This window comes from Apodemus sylvaticus, chromosome 22 (assembly GCF_947179515.1).
Source record: "Apodemus sylvaticus chromosome 22, mApoSyl1.1, whole genome shotgun sequence".
Taxonomy (NCBI): Eukaryota; Metazoa; Chordata; class Mammalia; order Rodentia; family Muridae; genus Apodemus; species Apodemus sylvaticus.
The window spans coordinates 4,499,464-4,516,985 of NC_067493.1; the positions used below are offsets into that span (position 1 = coordinate 4,499,464).

At 39.5% G+C, this 17,522-nt stretch overlaps 1 pseudogene; it reads left to right on the top strand.

Moving 5' to 3' along the window:
• The window catches only part of LOC127673166 (zinc finger protein 709-like), an 80,199-nt pseudogene that overhangs the window by 27,365 nt on the left and 35,312 nt on the right, over window positions 1-17,522 (top strand).

Consider the following 17,522-nt stretch of genomic DNA (forward strand, 5'->3'; position numbering starts at 1 on the left):
AGGGCAACAGGCTTTGCCTTCCTGCTAATGCTCTCCCTCTACTGAACAGAAGCTGAGGGGCCCATTCCGGGAGACTGTCCTGGGACACAAATGTTGATAACCCCCCTTTCAAGAGCCAGAGGTCTCAGCCACTGAGATTTGTCAGTGTCAGAACAATGGGAAAGTGCTGTGCTTTATTTCCAAATGTGTTAGCTGTGGAGAACTGGGACAGGATGGAGAGAAGAGCCAGCCCATCACGTTAGCAGCAGAAGACTTGAGATGTCCACTTTCTTCCTAGGCTTTGGCTGCATGAACTTGTTAGAAGGCAGTTCCAGGGTCACCTTCAGCATGTGGAGATTCAGGACAGGAGGGACGTTCTCAGGACAGTCTTGCTTGGAGATGATGGCTGCGGGCAGGGATCAGGAAAACACAGTTACTCAGATCTGACACTGTGACTGAGAGATGAAAATAAAGGGTATAGTGCATTCTCTGTATTCTATGCTCTGTAAGTCAGGCTGTGAGAGACTCATCTCACCAGACACTCCCAAACAGTCGTGTGTCCAAATTTGTTTACAAATGTCCAAATTCTCCATTTCCCAAACATCTCAATGTTTGTTTTTATAGGAGATGCCTTGTTCATGATGTCTCTTTATATCAATAGAAATGTGAAGACAGAAACCCCGTGTGTGGTTTTAATATGGTGAAACCTTTGCACATACCTGTAGACTTCTTTATCATGTAATAATTTGTATTGGGGAGAAACCATGTGAATATATTCCGTATACTAAAGCTTTTGCACACCTGTATCGGCTTCATCTTTATGACACTATTCAAACTGGAGAGAAATTCAATGAATTTCAGCAATGTGATAAAATCTTTAAGAGGTCCACTGAGGTCCAACACAATTACAATACCATTACAATGCAAATGATAAGAATTTTTTTTTTTTGTAGACAACTTGCTACTGACTAAATAGGATCATACCAATATAGTCAGAAGGTTAGTTGCATCAACACACCCCTCCCTTTCCCTAAGCCAGAAAGTGATATAGATTTCAAATCTGAAAAGCAAAAACATCCATGCCAAGTTAGAGCCATGTTTACCCCCCAATCAGGATGTCTTTTTCCTGTTAATCTAAGTCAAATGATACAGAATGCAGGTTTTATGGTCAAGCCTATCATAGTCATTTGTTCTTTTGTGGTTAGGAAAAAATAGTTCATTTTTAGGAATAAACAAGAATGCCAGAAAATTATGATTAGGAACAAAACATGAATAAAAAAAATTTTGGCCAGATATTGTTAAGTACGTAGGTCCCCTTAGACCAGAGACTTATACTTAGTTTCACTCATGATTAAATGGATGTTGGCAAGAAAAAGGCAGTCTTTAGGTCAAGTTTCTTTTACTTGTTCCCAACCTATATATAACAAAGTCATCTTTGAATATATAACAGAATACATATTGAAAATAAATCTTAGAAATGTAATCAATGTGATAAAAACTTTTCAATACACAGTTATCTATGAATACATAAAAGAACATATCCTGACTGAAAGGCTATAATAATCAGTGTGGTAAAGCCTTTGTCTGTAGCAGTAGTCTTAGAGACCATACGAATAATTCATAACACAGAGAAACCCTATAAACAACAAATATTTGTGTAGAGGATAAATATTCTCAAGATAGAACAGTTGACCCAAGGTGAGGATATTCTATATACCTGTTCCATATCAATCAGCTCTCTAAACCGTGCCTGAGCACAGATCTACCAAAATTTTTTTTTTTTTATTCTCAAGGCTGACGAGGCTGACAAGACCAAGCTGTGAGGGATAACAGTCTCCATCACATTTAGCAACGCTTAGTCCAAATCCCACAAAATTATCTGTTGGGAAAGAGGCAGGAGGCATAAAATAAGGGCTAAAGATTGTGCAGTCGAAAAACAAAGGCAGAAACGACCATTCCACAACTGCTGGGCTCCTGAAAGGCACTTAGCATTAGAAGCATTTCTTCTTCTTGAGCTTCCTGTGGTTTCTCCGAGGCTTCATTGTTCTCATTTTCTAATCTCTAGGTGTGATATTACCTGCTTATGACCTAACTTCAGCTACTCATAGAAAGAATATGCCCTGTGATAGGACAAGTCCCTAGGAGTGTAGGCTCCCATGAACACTGGCCTAAAACATCACAACAGCACAGGTTGGTCCTCAAATAATTCATACCATGGGTGAAATATCCTTGGTCCAGTGTACTGTCAAATTATCCTATCCTGACACTAGGCAGATGAAAGATATGTATCCAACTGGAGGATTCCGGGTTGCATGAGGTCAGTCATTAGGATTTGTAATGCAGTGTATCCGATTATGTTCTCAGAACAAAGTCAGTTTGAAAGTGCAAACTATTGTGGGGATGCAAACCACAAACAATACAATAGCTAAGTGTTTAAAGTGTACCAAAGTACAAGTTATTGTGGGGATCAAAACCAAGAACAAGGCAACTCCATAAACTGCTAAGGGAGTGCAAATTACACCAAGGTACACAGTTCCTTGGAGAAGCATTTATGGATATGGAATTAGGTATAGTGACATCCTGGAGGTGCCGCAACTTAAAACAGAAGACTTCAAAAGTATAAGATGAGTGAGGCATTGGAGACCCAAGAAAGACACCATGAGATTTGTAACAATGAATAACTACAGTCCAATAATCCATCAATGATAAAAGCCAGGCAATCTTGCTGGTCTTTTCTCTTACTTGGCATCTGGTGAGTGTTCAGATTCTCCATTTACTTTTCCTGCTTCTTGGTAACAATAGTTGGAAGGGGGAGCTTTGGGGACTACCCCTGCCTCTGTAGCTAGAGGAACACAAGTGCACTTGCAAAGTGAGAAGGCATAGAGAATGCACAGAACAGGCTGAGGAACAAACAGAAAGAAAGCACACCTGGAATCCAGTGAGACATCAAAGACTTTGGCACAGGCTTGAAATGCGTGCTCTGTGGCTCTCAGCTCTTCCATCATCCTGTAGAGATTTGGGTATCTAAGCAGCCAGGGGTTTTGTCTTCCTACCTATACAGTCTTATGATGTCCAAAGAGATGGCCTCTCCAGGCTTGTTAACATCTGCACAGGGTACAACTTGGCTTCAGAGCCCCCAATCATGAAGCTACAGAAACCAGGAAAAATGGCACAGTCTCCAAGCACTCATATGTAGTGTTCATAAGCAGCTGCCCTGTCATGTTTTCTAGGATCAGGACTGTGGATTAAATAGTTGCATATGAAAAAAACATCATCAAAAGACTGAAATGTTCATCTAGCTGGAAGACTAACACAATCATAAACTGGAAAAAGTATCCAGTCTCTGATTCTGACGGTTGTTTGGCTGCATTAGAGATATAGCTGACACCCAATCTGCTGATTCATGATGGTGTCTTAGCTTTCTTCAGACAGGAACAATTCTGGTTTAAAGTTTTGATATGGACAGGTGGGCCCGCCCCTCAATTGGTGCCCAGGCCTATCTATGGGCGTGGTCTCTACGGGTTCCGTCTCCCCTTTGTAAGATACTGTGGCTGACGTCATTCCCCTTGGGCCCTGGGAACCTCTCACTTCCCTGGTATCTGGGACTTTCTAGAGGCCAATCCCTCTGCTAGGGCGTTTCCCCTTCCTCCAGTGTGACATATTTATATTATTTCCTGACCCTCTGTCTGTCTCTCATCTCTTTGTGCACCTGATCCTGACCACTTTTTTGTGTGTCCCCCTGCCCACTCCCTCCTAGGTACCCACAGAGTGATGTCATTGGAAAATTTCACTTCAGGGAATGGCTGCTTGCCTTGCAGTGTAAACAAATATTTTGTTGCTTCTTCCATACAAGACTTTTTAGGACTTTTAATCATTATGTGTATATTATTCATTACATAGATATTTCATTAGCTGATCCCTCTGTAATCCCTGAGCCTGGGAATCCTGACCCCATCACCCTGCCTGAGCACTGCCCATCAACTCCCCGCTAGTGCCTGACCCTGTGATATTATCGTGGGTGACCCCCGTTGTCAAATATCAAAGCCTCTGAGCAAAATTAATGAAATTCTTAATGATGAAGTAACATTGGAAAATAGAAACAAATAAGATATTAGAGGAGTGGCACATAAAGAAAACAAAATAAAAAATTAACACCAACAATTGACTTAAAAAATAAATATATTTTAAAAAACACATAGTTATACTAACTTTGAAATAGAGCAGGCATTCCCTGGTAGAGGGAATGACATTAATAAGACAGTATTTGACCTTGTCCCTATGTGCAATGTTACTGCAGACAAACACAGCACAGCCAATGGTTTGTGTCTCAAATTTCTGAGCTGTCTTAACTATACCTGTGAGCATTCCATATGTCTCCGCAGAAGAGTCCCAAAATTGGTAATTCAATATTCAATGGCTCAAACTACTCTACCCAAATTGTACACCCCCACAATCTTGTCTGTTTTCCATCACATCAGTTGACATTCTTAAATTTTAAACTGTGATGTAGCTATTGCCTATCCTACTTCACCGTGCTGTGTACACAGAAACCTGATTCTCATGTCCTGTTCTGAAGGTAAAAGCCATGTTTCACTTGCAAATCCATTTTTGTTGCTGCAATGCACACTTCACTACTTGATTCCAATGGGTAATTTTAAAACTCTGTTGTGGTAAACGGATTTTTTACCTAAAGAATGCAGGAAGTTTAATAAAGAGGAAAACAAGGTGATTTCCCTGGGGAGCGTCATGCTGGTATGCAGGTGACCTGAGTCATCATAATGTTTTTTGGAAATATTTTACTAAAAGGCTGAAGATACAACTGTCTTAGAATTAATATAATTTCACATGGAGAAATCACTATATATAAAATTAAATATTACTTAAAAATGTCTTTAATGACAGCATGAATGTGGCTCTGGCTAATGCCATTTTAGTTTTAGGACCCACGTTATACTTCAGAAAATTGAAAAGGGATAGGATATTGCAAGTGTAGTCAACTAGGGAAACAGAATATTCACACAGAAAAGATATTCCAGAAATTATTTCTAAATTTTATGAATACCCTAATACAAAATGTCATTCTTCAGTCACAGGGTCATAAGTCAGAAGTGTCAGATGATGGAAAAGAGAAAAAGTATAAGGTAAGATATATAAATGTTGTGGGAAGGTCTTAGAGAAATGATGCCTTATGCTAAGAAAAGCTCCTAAGAATAGCATCTTGTGAACGTCTTACAGAGGGAAAATGGAAAGAAATTGGAGACTTCTAGGAAGCCAGCAGGAGCTATCAAACAATAGGACAAACTTCGGGGGAGTCTCATAGGCAATGCTGCACTAGGAGATTACACCATATGTCAGGAACATCACTGACCAAGCCTACGGTGGCCTTAGGACTGACAACCGCAGCCCCATATGGTGGACAGCGTTGGGCTCTGAGGATATAAAATGTCCTGAAGGCCCTGGCCCCAGACCATTACCAGCTCTCCCAGCACATTCCTGGCTTTAGAAAAGGAGCTCTATTTTATTCTCAGTACATTGTTGCCTCAGGAAAAGATCCCAAGGCCCAGGCCCCATGCTGTTATTGTCTCTGCCAAGTGTGTGCCTGGGTTTGAGAAGAGCTATGTCAGTCTACATACATGAGGACCTTATGGAAAGACATGCTGGATAAGGCTAGCCCTCCATACAATACTCTCTCTGTCTCTCTCTCTCTCTCTCTCTCTCTCTCTCTCTCTCTCTCTCTCTCTCTCTGTATGTGTGTCTGTCTCTCTCTCTCCAAAAAAACACTCTCAATTGTTTTGTTTTGTTTTTGTTTTTGTTTTGTTTTTTTGTTTTTTTTGATTTGGTTTTTTTTTTTTTCAATACAGGGTTTCTCTGTGTAGCCCTGGCTGTCCTGGAACTCACTCTGTAGACCAGGCTGGCCTCGAACTCAGAGATCAGCCGGCCTCTGCCTCCCAGAGTGCTGGGATTACAGGTGTGCGCCACCACTGCCCGGCTTCAATTGTTTTTTTACTTACATTACAAATGTCGCCCAACTCTCCTGTTCCACCTCCCAGCATTCTTTACCCCATGCCCCTCCCCTTTTACTTTGAGAGGGTGCTCCATCACCCCACCTTCACTCCTGCTATCCACGTACCCAGAACCACGTCACATCTGCCGTTCTCCTTGATGACATCAAGTCTCTGCAGGATTAGGTTATAGTCTCCCACTGAGTACACACAATGCGGACCTCTGCTACATATGTTCCTGGGGCCATGCACCCGTCCATACATGCTCTGTGGTGGATTACTTAGTCTCTGTGAGCTCCCAGGGATCTGGGTTACTAGACACTGTTGGTCTTCTTAAGGGATTGGCGTCTCTCAGAGCCTCTTCATTCCTTCCCCTAAGTCTTCCCCTGACTCTGACCTGAGTCCAATGATTGGCTGTAAGTATTTGCATCTGTCTCAGTTGTTGTTAGAGCCTTTCAGAAGACAGTCGTGCTCAGCTCCTGACTGCGAGTGCATAGGTGTTTTTCCCTCTCAAATGGCTGTCAGCTAGTGTAGTCTTTCCACTGAGGCAGAACTATGCTTTTCTCAATTAGAAAATGGGCACTTGAGGCACACCAGGCGTTAATGTTGGTTATGAAGTTGTAATGACTCATGGAAATGTTTATTACTGTCCTGATTTTTGCTATGTGCATGTGCCAAGCAAATGGACATTTGTGTTGTACATTACAGTTGTCCTACCTGCTACAGTTTGCAGCCATATATTTAGACAAACCTGGTGAACAAATATGTGAATCCTAGCATCCTAGTTTCTAGCCGGCCTGCTTAGCACACTACTCATCTGTGGGGTGTTTTTGAGGCAGTCGCTATCAAGTAAATGCGACTTATTGTCACTATTTCCTAAGCTTGGTAAGTCCTTTAATTATAAATTCTACTCTTCTCCATCACAGGTTAATATGGTAGTGCTCCCCAATATATGAGATGCCTTTTAACAGCTCTACACAATAAACTGCACGTGGATCTTACACATCAGTGGCAAATGCTGAGGGCAGAACTTGTTTAAGAATCAAGAGAAACTAGGGATATCCATGTTAGGCATCCTGCCCATGACATTTCTACAAACAAGCCCCTGGTCCAAATGTTTTGAGCAGATTCAGTCATGGTAGTGAAGTTATTCAGAGGTCACTACCTGATGTACCAAATGAGGAGCACCACAAGGGACCTCACAGATGGCCACTCTGACTACATACGACTGATGCTTCCCATCCAGCGCCAGGGAGGACCCACAACCCAGATCCAGTGCTCACCCACATTCTCCTCGTTATGGGCAGAGACCCTGTGCTCAAAATGTCTTAAAACCAGAACGTACTTGAGGCCACCACACAGAACCCAAGAGCAGGACTCAAGTCAGGACACAGAGGCCTGTTCAAGCCTGTTAAGTCAAAATAAACTTCAACAAGGCACCAGGGAGAAACCTCCTCTTAGTCTGACTGGCATGTTTGCCTGGTGTCCTTGATTGGCCAGTGAGTCTTACCTGTACTCAAGGTTAGAGTGTGCTTCCAGTCCTGTGCTAGAACTTTCTTATATCTCAGGTCAAGTTTGCACTCCCATAGCATTTGTGCCTTTCCTCCAAGAATGTCATCCATCTGCACTCCCACCCAGGCCTGGAGGAGGACACACCATTGCAACTGAGGCTGTGAGGGGTTGTTCAGCTGCTTTCTCTTCCCCTTTGTGGGCAGTGATCCTGCACTCATCATGACCTGTCTTCATAGCTTGTTTGAGAACTCCGCACAGCATTTTCCCTTCTTCTTTCTGATATCTAGGGGGATAACCTGTTACTTGACTTCCACTAGAGGTATAAAGCTGGCTCATCAGAAAAAGGAGCCCAGTTAAGAGCCCAGTTCCAGGCTCTTAACATTAAAGAGGGATTTTAGGAAAAATGTGTTTGCTATGTGGCTTCATACAATTCCCTTCTACTATAATATTCATATGAATAAAACCAAGGGGAAAACCAGGAAACAGGTAACAAACAGTGTGGAACACTACTTATAGTCAGCAAATCTTTCTCCATGGCAATTTGGGGAAAAAAAACACAGTTGTGTTAGCACAGATTCTCTAGAACAAAATATCTCATAGAGAGGGTGAATTTTTCTGTGTATGTAGAAAGAAGATGTATTATAATGTCTCAGAGACAGTTGTCCTCTTCTTCTAATATTGGCTTTTGTCAAGGGAAACTTCAAAATCAAGGACATATCTTCCAGTGAAAGGGAGCTGCAATTTCCCTGAGCCCGGCATGAAGCCAGAAAAGAAAACTCTTGTTTCCTAAAGTCACTACTTAAAGTTAATAGCCTGGGCACCCTTCCCCTTGTGAGTCAGATAGATATCTTCAGTGCACCTGAGGAATGGGCTATGCAACTTATTAACCTTGATTACATGAAGGGGAAGGCAAGTGCTCTGAGGAAAGCTCAAGCAAGGTCTGAATTTAGGTCCTGTCAAGTGCATGGTCATTGCTAACAAGGAGAGTAGCAGGCGGGATCTTCCGGGTACCTTTCTTCAAGTTCCCTGTGGCTTTGCAGACCAGGATAGTTCACTGTTTCCTGATCTGAGCTCTGCTGTTCTGTGTTGTGCTTTGAGGGCACGTCGGGGAAGCCCTGAAATCTGAACATGGTAAGCACAGTATATCTGCCCACAATGGGGAGGAACAGGTGGCTGATCAGAGGATGCTGAGGTTCAGGCTCCTATCAGTGGTTGGATGGGAATCATCAGCTAGATGTGACTACCTGTGCGGTTTCTAGTGATGCTTCTTACTTGCTAAATAAGATGGTGACCTCTGAATAACATTACTATCAAGGCTGGATCTTCCCAAATCATTTCTACCATTGGTTTGCTTGTAGAAGCATCATGGATGCTTTTCTTGATTCTGAAGGATATGTCCAAAACATTTTGTGCTTTACACTACACATTGAGAGGGCAGGTATGAAACTAATAGGTCTATTTTAACCTATGACTTGTTTTTGTTTAATTTTTATTGCAGTTTTCATATTTCTTTACATGTATAGTGTTTTGGATATTTTGTGGCAAGGGCACTTTTTTTGTTTCACTCTATTTGGTATTTTGGATGCTTCATGTACCTTAATAGGACTCTTTATCTTTAGTTTAGAAATTATTCATGTAAGAATTCATTAAAACTCTTTTCTTGATCTTTGAGCTGATATTCTTTTATTACAGTCAATTGAAGTCTTTGCTTTTGATACATTGTGGTGTTCCTCGATATTTAGTGCCAGTAAAATTTTATACACAAGTGCTGTGAGGAAAGCTCAGGCAAGGTTTGAATTTAGGTCCGGGTGAGTGCAGGGTCATTGCTTATAAGGAGAGGAGCAGGCAGCTTAATAGCCTGTGCTGGAATTGTGGGTTGTCCCCTAGGTCTGGATGGTGTGAGAGTCCTCTTGCAAGGCAGGCACAACAAATGTTAAGGGAGTGCAAACCACTGTTAAGATCAAGAAAAAGTTTGGCCCTGGTCTAAAAGCACACTTTAATTTTGAGGATTTGTAATGGATATTAGCTAATTCAGACCTCCAAGCTGTGAACCTTTCTGCAAGTTCACTGTGACTGTGCAGGTCAGAATAGTTCACTGTTTCCTGCTCTGAAATCATCTGTTCTGTGCTGTGCTGTGAGGGGACCTCAGGGAAGTTCTCAAATCGAGATATGGTAAGAACAGGATATCTGCCCACAGTGGGGAGGAACAGGTGGCTAAGCAGTGGGTGCTGGGGTAGAGGGTCCTATCAGGTGTTGGATGGGAAACATCAGCTAGATGTGGCTCTGTGTGAGGTTTCTAGTGGTGCTTCTTACATTCTCAATAAGGCAGTGTCCTGTGAATATTCACTATCATGGCTAAATCTTCCCAAATCAGTTGGACCATTGGTTTGCTTGTAGAAACATCAAGGCTGCTTTTTTTGATTCTGCAACACATGTCCAAAACATTTTGTGTTTTACACGGCACATTGAGAGGGCAGGTATGAATCTAATAGTCCCATTTAACCTGTGGCTTCTTTTTGCAGTATTTACAATTCTTTACATGTATAGTGTTTTGAATATTGTGTGGCAAGGGTATTTTTTTTTTTCAATCTATTTGATATTTTGGATGTTTCGTGTACCTTAATAGGAATCTTTGTCTTTAGTTTAGAAATTGTTCATTAATGATTTCATTACAACTATTTTCTTGACCTTTGAGCTGATATTCTTCTTCTATTACAGTCAATTGTAGTATTTGCTTTTGGTTTTTTGCAGTGTTCCTGGTTATTTATTGCCTGGAATCTTTTAGATTCCAAATATTTTTTGACCAATAGGTACAGTTACACTATTTATCTTCCTTTCCCTGTTGGGTGTGTGAAACTTGCCTCTGTAGTTTTCCATGTGCTAGCAATTTCAATGGTCTGCACTCAGGAACTTAGCACCTTCTTAAGTCATTACTTGCCTACATTAACTGCTGCAGTTTTCAGGTGTGCTTTATATACATGGAGCACTAGCTTCAGCTGCTCTCTATGTTTGTTCCCTGTTTCTGTTCTCTACACACGCCCCCTCTATAGAACTCTCATCATGTTCTCTCTGCTCCCTATATGTGTTCCAGTCTGCTGGCCCTCTTGTGTACCTCTATCACTTCCCCAGGTTCTCACTACTGTCCTTTCCATAAAACAACCTCTTTTGTATCAGATCTCTTGCATGTTTTAATTTTTGAGGATCTGCCGAGACAGGACAAATTGGATTACTTGGTGGCATATTTCCCTGGCTTGTCTTTATTATGTTCCAATGATGATGTATAAGTACCTGGTTTGGGGGCAATAACAGGTCTAGATACTGGTCTCTGGGTTTGTCTGGTTTGGGTGGTAATTTTATTCCTGAGTTACTTTTTGTTGTCTGTATTTTTACTGGATATTGGCTGAGTGTAGCCCCTTTTACTGACCTGTTTGGTGGGTATGTTCAAGAGGGAATGCTTGATAATGTTGAAAGTTGGGAGAAGTGTCAGGCAGGAAGATATGATCTTAGCAATCCACCAGGAGACATAGTCAGGAGAGAGGGTAAGCTATCACTGGCATTTGTTAGGGACAACTGTGTAAGTTGCATGTGGGATAAAAATAGTGTTGTAAATTTTATAGAAACATACTTTGTTTCCTGGCAGGCATGTCATATGTTTGAACAAGAAGTGTATATTCCTGGCTAATGTAAGGCGAAGGTGTATTCTGAACCATTGTACTTAACAAAGACATGACTTGCTTTTTGATTTTATAAGATTTGACTTTCGAGATATTGCCTTGAGTGTCAGTTGACACTTTAGACATTTGAACTGTGTAGGAGCTCCTGCAAACTATTAGGATCACTGTAGACTCAATGCATTTTCATCAAGGGATGAACATAAGTGTATAGCATCCCGGATCAGAATGGAATTGATTGGGTCCCCTGGGTATCCCCACACCGTGGGGTTTCAAGTTTCTGCCTGGTTAAGTGCATCCTCTCCCACTGAGGCCAGATTTTGGAGTACAGTTAAAGGATTCACATTGGAGTCCAGTTACCAGATACCAAAGATATGCAGCAGCTTTAGGGGCAGCCCATATTCCAGTTGTTGGAGGACCCTCATGGAGACTAACCTGAACTTCTGCAACTTATGTGCTAGGAGCTCTTCATCCAGCTTTTGGGTGCTATTTAGTTGATGTCTCTGTCTCTCTGTGTCCCCAATAATCCAGGTTAGTTGAGATTTTTGGTCTTCTTGTGGAGTTCCTATCTTCTTCAGCGCCTTCATTCCTTCCTCCGACTCCTTCATACGAGTCCCTCCAGTACATTCAATATTTGACTCTGGATCTCGGCATCTGTTTCAGGCCATTGCTGAGTGGATCCTCTCAATGGATAATTATCAAGGCTCATTTGTGTGAGCATAGCAGAGTATCCATAATAATGTCATGGATTGGAGCTTGCCCTTAAGATGGTTTTTCTGTTAGGCAAGTTTCCCTTGGGCATTCCCTCAGTCTCTGCTCCATGTGTCCCCCTGCATTTCTTTTGGACAAGATAATTATTTTCTTTGTGTCTACTGTGTTGTGATAGAAACAGATCCTTCTGCTTTTTTCTCATGCTCCCATGCAGTCACCATTTGGACTGTGTCCCTAAAATACAGTATAAACATTTGCTATTTCAGTCTAAACTATTTTGCAAGCCTAGTGGCTTAATATTTTTAATTTTATTCCTTTTGGTTTTGTTTTTCAAATTTTTTCTCTGTGAAGCCCTTCCTGTCCTGATAGTTGATATAGAAAGTACAAAAGCCAACTGAAATGCTTTTGCACAATAAGCATATGCTTTTGTGCAACTCTTCATCCACACCTTTAATTTTGAAATTTTGTCAATTACATTGTTTATATTCTATTTCTCAAGATAGCATATCTTCATTACATCAGTACTAACTGAGGCTTCAGAATCATTGTTTCCAGGTGTATAATATTCTGCCTCACTCTTGTTTATTTTTTCTGGAATATTTGAATAAATTTTAGTATTTACTCTGTGTGCATGGATATGAATATCATGTATGCCTCATCTTTATTTTTGACAGAAGATGGTCTCAGAACCCTTGATATTAAAGTAATGGGTATTTAGTTATTCATTCCTATGTGTATGGTAGAAATTGACAACCATTATGTGGAAGATCAGAAAGAATATTCGACTGCTAAGCTCTCTCTCCTGCCCTCTGTTGCTTATTTATGATCAACGTTTTCATTACTAGTATTTTCATCTGTCCATTTGGAACTGTTTACACATGCATTCCATTTTGGTAAAATTGTATTAATGGTGCAGTTTAAACTAGTGCAATTAACAGTTCTGAAAAATGAATACAGAACTCCAGTGAATGTATAATTTTTTGTAGGAAGGTAAGTAAGGAACAGTGAGTTCTCTATCATTTTTGTTTCCTTGTTTGATTTTTTTGCAGGGGATTGAAGGTCTGAATATATAACTTTCTCTGTCCTGTAACACATAGACCATGCTTGTATCCAACTCAATGATATAAACCTGTCTGCACCTCTGTGATTAAAGACATGAAAAATTACACCCAGCTTGCCCATCATTTTTATATTTAGTAATTGTTCATACAAGTTTTCAGATGTGTGCTCAATACTGTTGATATGTTTCCCTTGCATCTCCCTCTCAATTGCATTTCTCTTGAAGGGCTATATGCTATTCCGAGTATTCACAAGCAACACAGGTGAATCTTATAATGCAAGTTGGTTCAAAAATGACATGGTGACTAGATGATAAATTCTGAGTCATAAAATAAGTGAAGGAAGCACTAGAACTAAATTAATATATTTTCAAAAAAGCATACATTTACAGTAATGTCCATATACTTCTTTCTGTTGTACACATATATGGGATATTTTAGGATGCAGTGACTTTGGATGATGTGCTTGTGACCTTCACTGTGGAAGAGTGGGATATGCTGGATTCTTCCCAGAAGAGTCTCTACAAAGATGTGATGTTGGAGACATACCTGAATCTCACTGCTATAGGTAAGACTGTGAATTCATCTTCCAAATAAGGAAACAAATGTTTCTTGGTTATTGATGACCTTCTGTTATTTCAATTGGTAACAATAAAGATTGAGCTGAATAAATTGTTTTTGCTGAGTTTTCATGATAGCTTTCACAACGCTGTGAAAATTCACAGAACTGGAATTTTACCTTTTTTCTAATAATATATCATTCATTTTCTGCTATGGTCTTTTAGGCTACAATTGGGAAGACCATCATATTGAAGAACATTGTGAAAATTCTAGAAGACATGAAAGGTAATTTTCATGTGCAAGCTGTTACACGTATGCCTCTGCAGAAAAGTTAATATGTTCTGGAAGCTCTGAAAAAAGCAAAAATTAAAAAAAATCAATTGTTTAAGTGTAGCTATAAATATACTATTTTTACCAAACTATGTACCTCAGATTCAGTTATCTGTTTTGTTTATCAATTTGATGTGTAGCTCCATTAAAACTATGCTGTGAACTTGCCGATCTGTGTAGTCTCATAATACTTAGATATTGCACATTTAATAGTGATAAATTTGTAGCTGAAACTTTCTAATAAGCAAATAGTCCATGGTAAAGATGGTGATACTCACATTCTTGTAGTGACATTGTCAAGTTTGTTGAGAGGGCAGTTTATGAGAATCAAGAATAGTGTAGTGGTGAGACATTAAACTAGATACTGCATTCAATGAGAAACAAAAATTCAAATTGTGTGAATGCAATGTGGAAACCTTTCAGTTGTTATTCTTCTTTTATTAAATATATCATGTATCACAATGAATAAATTTCATGTAACCATAGGGATATTGAAAGAAACAAACTACATTTTTATTCAAAAAGATTAAGAAGATATGTAGCCTTCTGCCTTTGATATATTTTCTGAATTTCTTAGACATTTGCAATTAATTGGCTTTTGAATTTTACTGGGAAAGTCCCCAAAATCATACCGTAGAAAACCTTTATGAGGACTATGAACATGGAAATTTTTCTGTTTGGCCTGGTTCAGAGTCAAATGTGGTGTAATTTGCACCAAAGGAAAAAAAATATGAATGCAACCAGTGTTATAAAGCTCTGGGTTTTTCCAGTTTTCTCCAGATAGGTGAAATACATCATAGAGAAATTCCATATAAAAAAGTATGTTATAATAGGAGCCATGTAATAACCATCACACATATCTTGTGCAACCCCAAAAGAGATAGAGATCACCATGAACATATGAAGTGATAAAACCTTAAGATCTAATGCATCTTTACCATTAGACAAAACTATAATCTTAAATCATATTGATAAAACGATTGATCACGTTAATGAATATTGTAAAGATTCAACATGTGTCAATTATCATTGCAGGCATGTAAGAAGTCATATTGGAGAGAAACCATATGAATGTAATCAATGTGGTAAAGTCTTAGGAAATCTCAGGAATCTACAAAGACATAAAATGTTACATACTGGAGAGAAACCTTACGAATGTAATCAATGTGGTAAAGCCTTTTCAGGTCACAGTAGTCTCCAAACAAATAAAAGAACACATACTGGAGAGAAACTTTATGAATGTAATCAATGTGATAGAACCTTTGCAAAACTGAGTAATTTCCAATGTCATAAAATAACACATACTGGAGAGCAACCTTATAAATGTAGTCAATGTGGTAAAGCCTTTGCACAGCACAGTACTTTCCAATATCATAAAAGGAAACATACTGGAGATAAACCTTACGAATGCAATCAATGTGGTAAAGCCTTTGCAATACCCAGTCATCTCCAAAGACATAAAAGAACACATATTGGAGAGAAACCATATGAATGTAATCAATGTGATAGAACCTTTGCAACAACCAGTCATCTCCAATATCATAAAAGAACACATACTGGAGAGAAACCTTATGCATGTAATCAATGTGGTAAAGCCTTTTCAGGTCACAGTACTCTCCAAACACATAAAAGAACACATACTGGAGAGAAACCTTATGAGTGTAATCAATGTGGTAAAACCTTTGCACAGCAGAGTACTTTTCAATATCATAAAAGGAAACATACTGGAGAGAAACCTTACAAATGCAATCAATGTGGTAAAGCCTTTGCAAGACCCGGCGATCTCCAAAGACATAAAAGAACACATACTGGAAAGAAACCTTATGAATGTAATCAATGTGATAGAACCTTTGCAACAACCAGTCATCTCCAATATCATAAAAGAACACATACTGGTGAGAAACCTTATGCATGTAATCAATGTGGTAAAGCCTTTTCAGGTCACAGTACTCTCCAAACACATAAAAGAACACATACTGGAGAGAAACCTTATGAATGTAATCAATGTGGTAAAGCCTTTTCACATCAGAGTAGTCTCCCAAGACATAAAAGAACACATACTGGAGAGAAAACTTATAAATGTAATCAATGTGGTAAAGCCTTTGCAGCATGCAGTCATCTCCAAAGACATGAAAGAACACAGGCTGGAGAAGAATCTAATGAATGTAATCATGAATTAAGTGGGAGTTAAGAGGCCATTGGATTAGGATTAAGGTAGAGATTTGTGGTTAGGATTATTTCAACTCTAGAGATGGTTCTTATGATGATTTGGTAAAGAATGTTGCCTATTTCCCTTGTTTGAATAGTCTCCTAGAGATTAAGGTAAAGAGGTTTACATTAATTGCATTGACAAAGGAAGTATCCAAAAACAACCCACATAGAATTTGGCCTGACAATTTTGGTCAAACATAGCAAACATTTAAAGGAAAAATACAAAAAGTAGGTTTCAAAGAGCAAAGCATCACCAGGAAGTTGAATTAATCTAAATCCTATTATTAAGGATATTCTATGGTATTAAATATATGGTTACATTAGGACAAGATTCCATGTAGCTAAGCTTATGGATGTGTAGTTGTATGAAACACAAGTGTATCATGTTAGGAATTGTTATTACCTGGTAATTGTTTTCCTGTGGACATACGAAGATTTATGTTTGTGTCAAAGTCAGAAGGGATAGATTATGTTTGTGATTCTAGGTTTTCAATTTCAGATCTAAAGACGTCCAGGCATGGTGTTTCATGATTTTTACCACAGCATTCAGGAAATGGAGTCATGGACATCTCTCAGTTCAATGTTAATCTACTGAGCAAGTTCTAGGACAGCCAAGCTTAGGCAGTAAATTGTTTGAAAAAGAAACTGGTAATAATGTAATAGAAGGGGACATGTTTCAGCACCAGCAAGCAGCAGAACTCAGCAGCTTTGTCTACATTGCTCTGGATTCAGCAGCAAGATATAAGGGACTAGTGAGACAATTATTGCTGAACAGCTGTAGATAAAAAATTAGAGACTATGGAGAATAAATAAATATCACTGGAGTAAAATCTGCTGGGTAGTGTTTTTGGATTGACAAAGAAGTTGTGTCAGAGATTAACAAGTTTGGACCTAGTTGAGCAGCTAGACTCGGTCATATGTAAGAATCACACAGGTGGTACTGGTTTCAAATGCATGATGTTGTCATGCAGAGCAGGTGAGGCTTGACATCATTGAGTTAGCATAAGGGAGGCTATTGGTCAAGCTTAGTTGCAGTAGAAGAACCCAGCATAGTGAAGATGCATGTACAATGTGATGAGCAGCAAGAACAAAAGGAATAGGAGAGTGGAGTCAAACAGAGCTTAGAGTGATACAGAGGGCAGAGCTGGAGAAGTGACCCAATCTTTTTGAAGGAGTAGAGATGAGCATGTGTGGATCCTGGACATTGAATCAAGAAGACCCCAAAATTATGTGATGTTAGGACTGTGTGTTACCTGCTCAGGAAAACTGCTCTCCGGGAATAAAAACTACACAAAAAAATTCTTCTGCATTGAACAAAGCAGAAAGGAGTTGGAGATCTGAAGAACACTTGGACAACACATATGGAGATGAAGAGTTTGGAGACTGTTGAGCTGGCTTGGGTCTTATTTAATTCCACTATTTTTTCATGCTGCCTTTAGGAATGGTGAAGTGTATACTGTGATTTGGAGGTATATGATGTGCTTTTA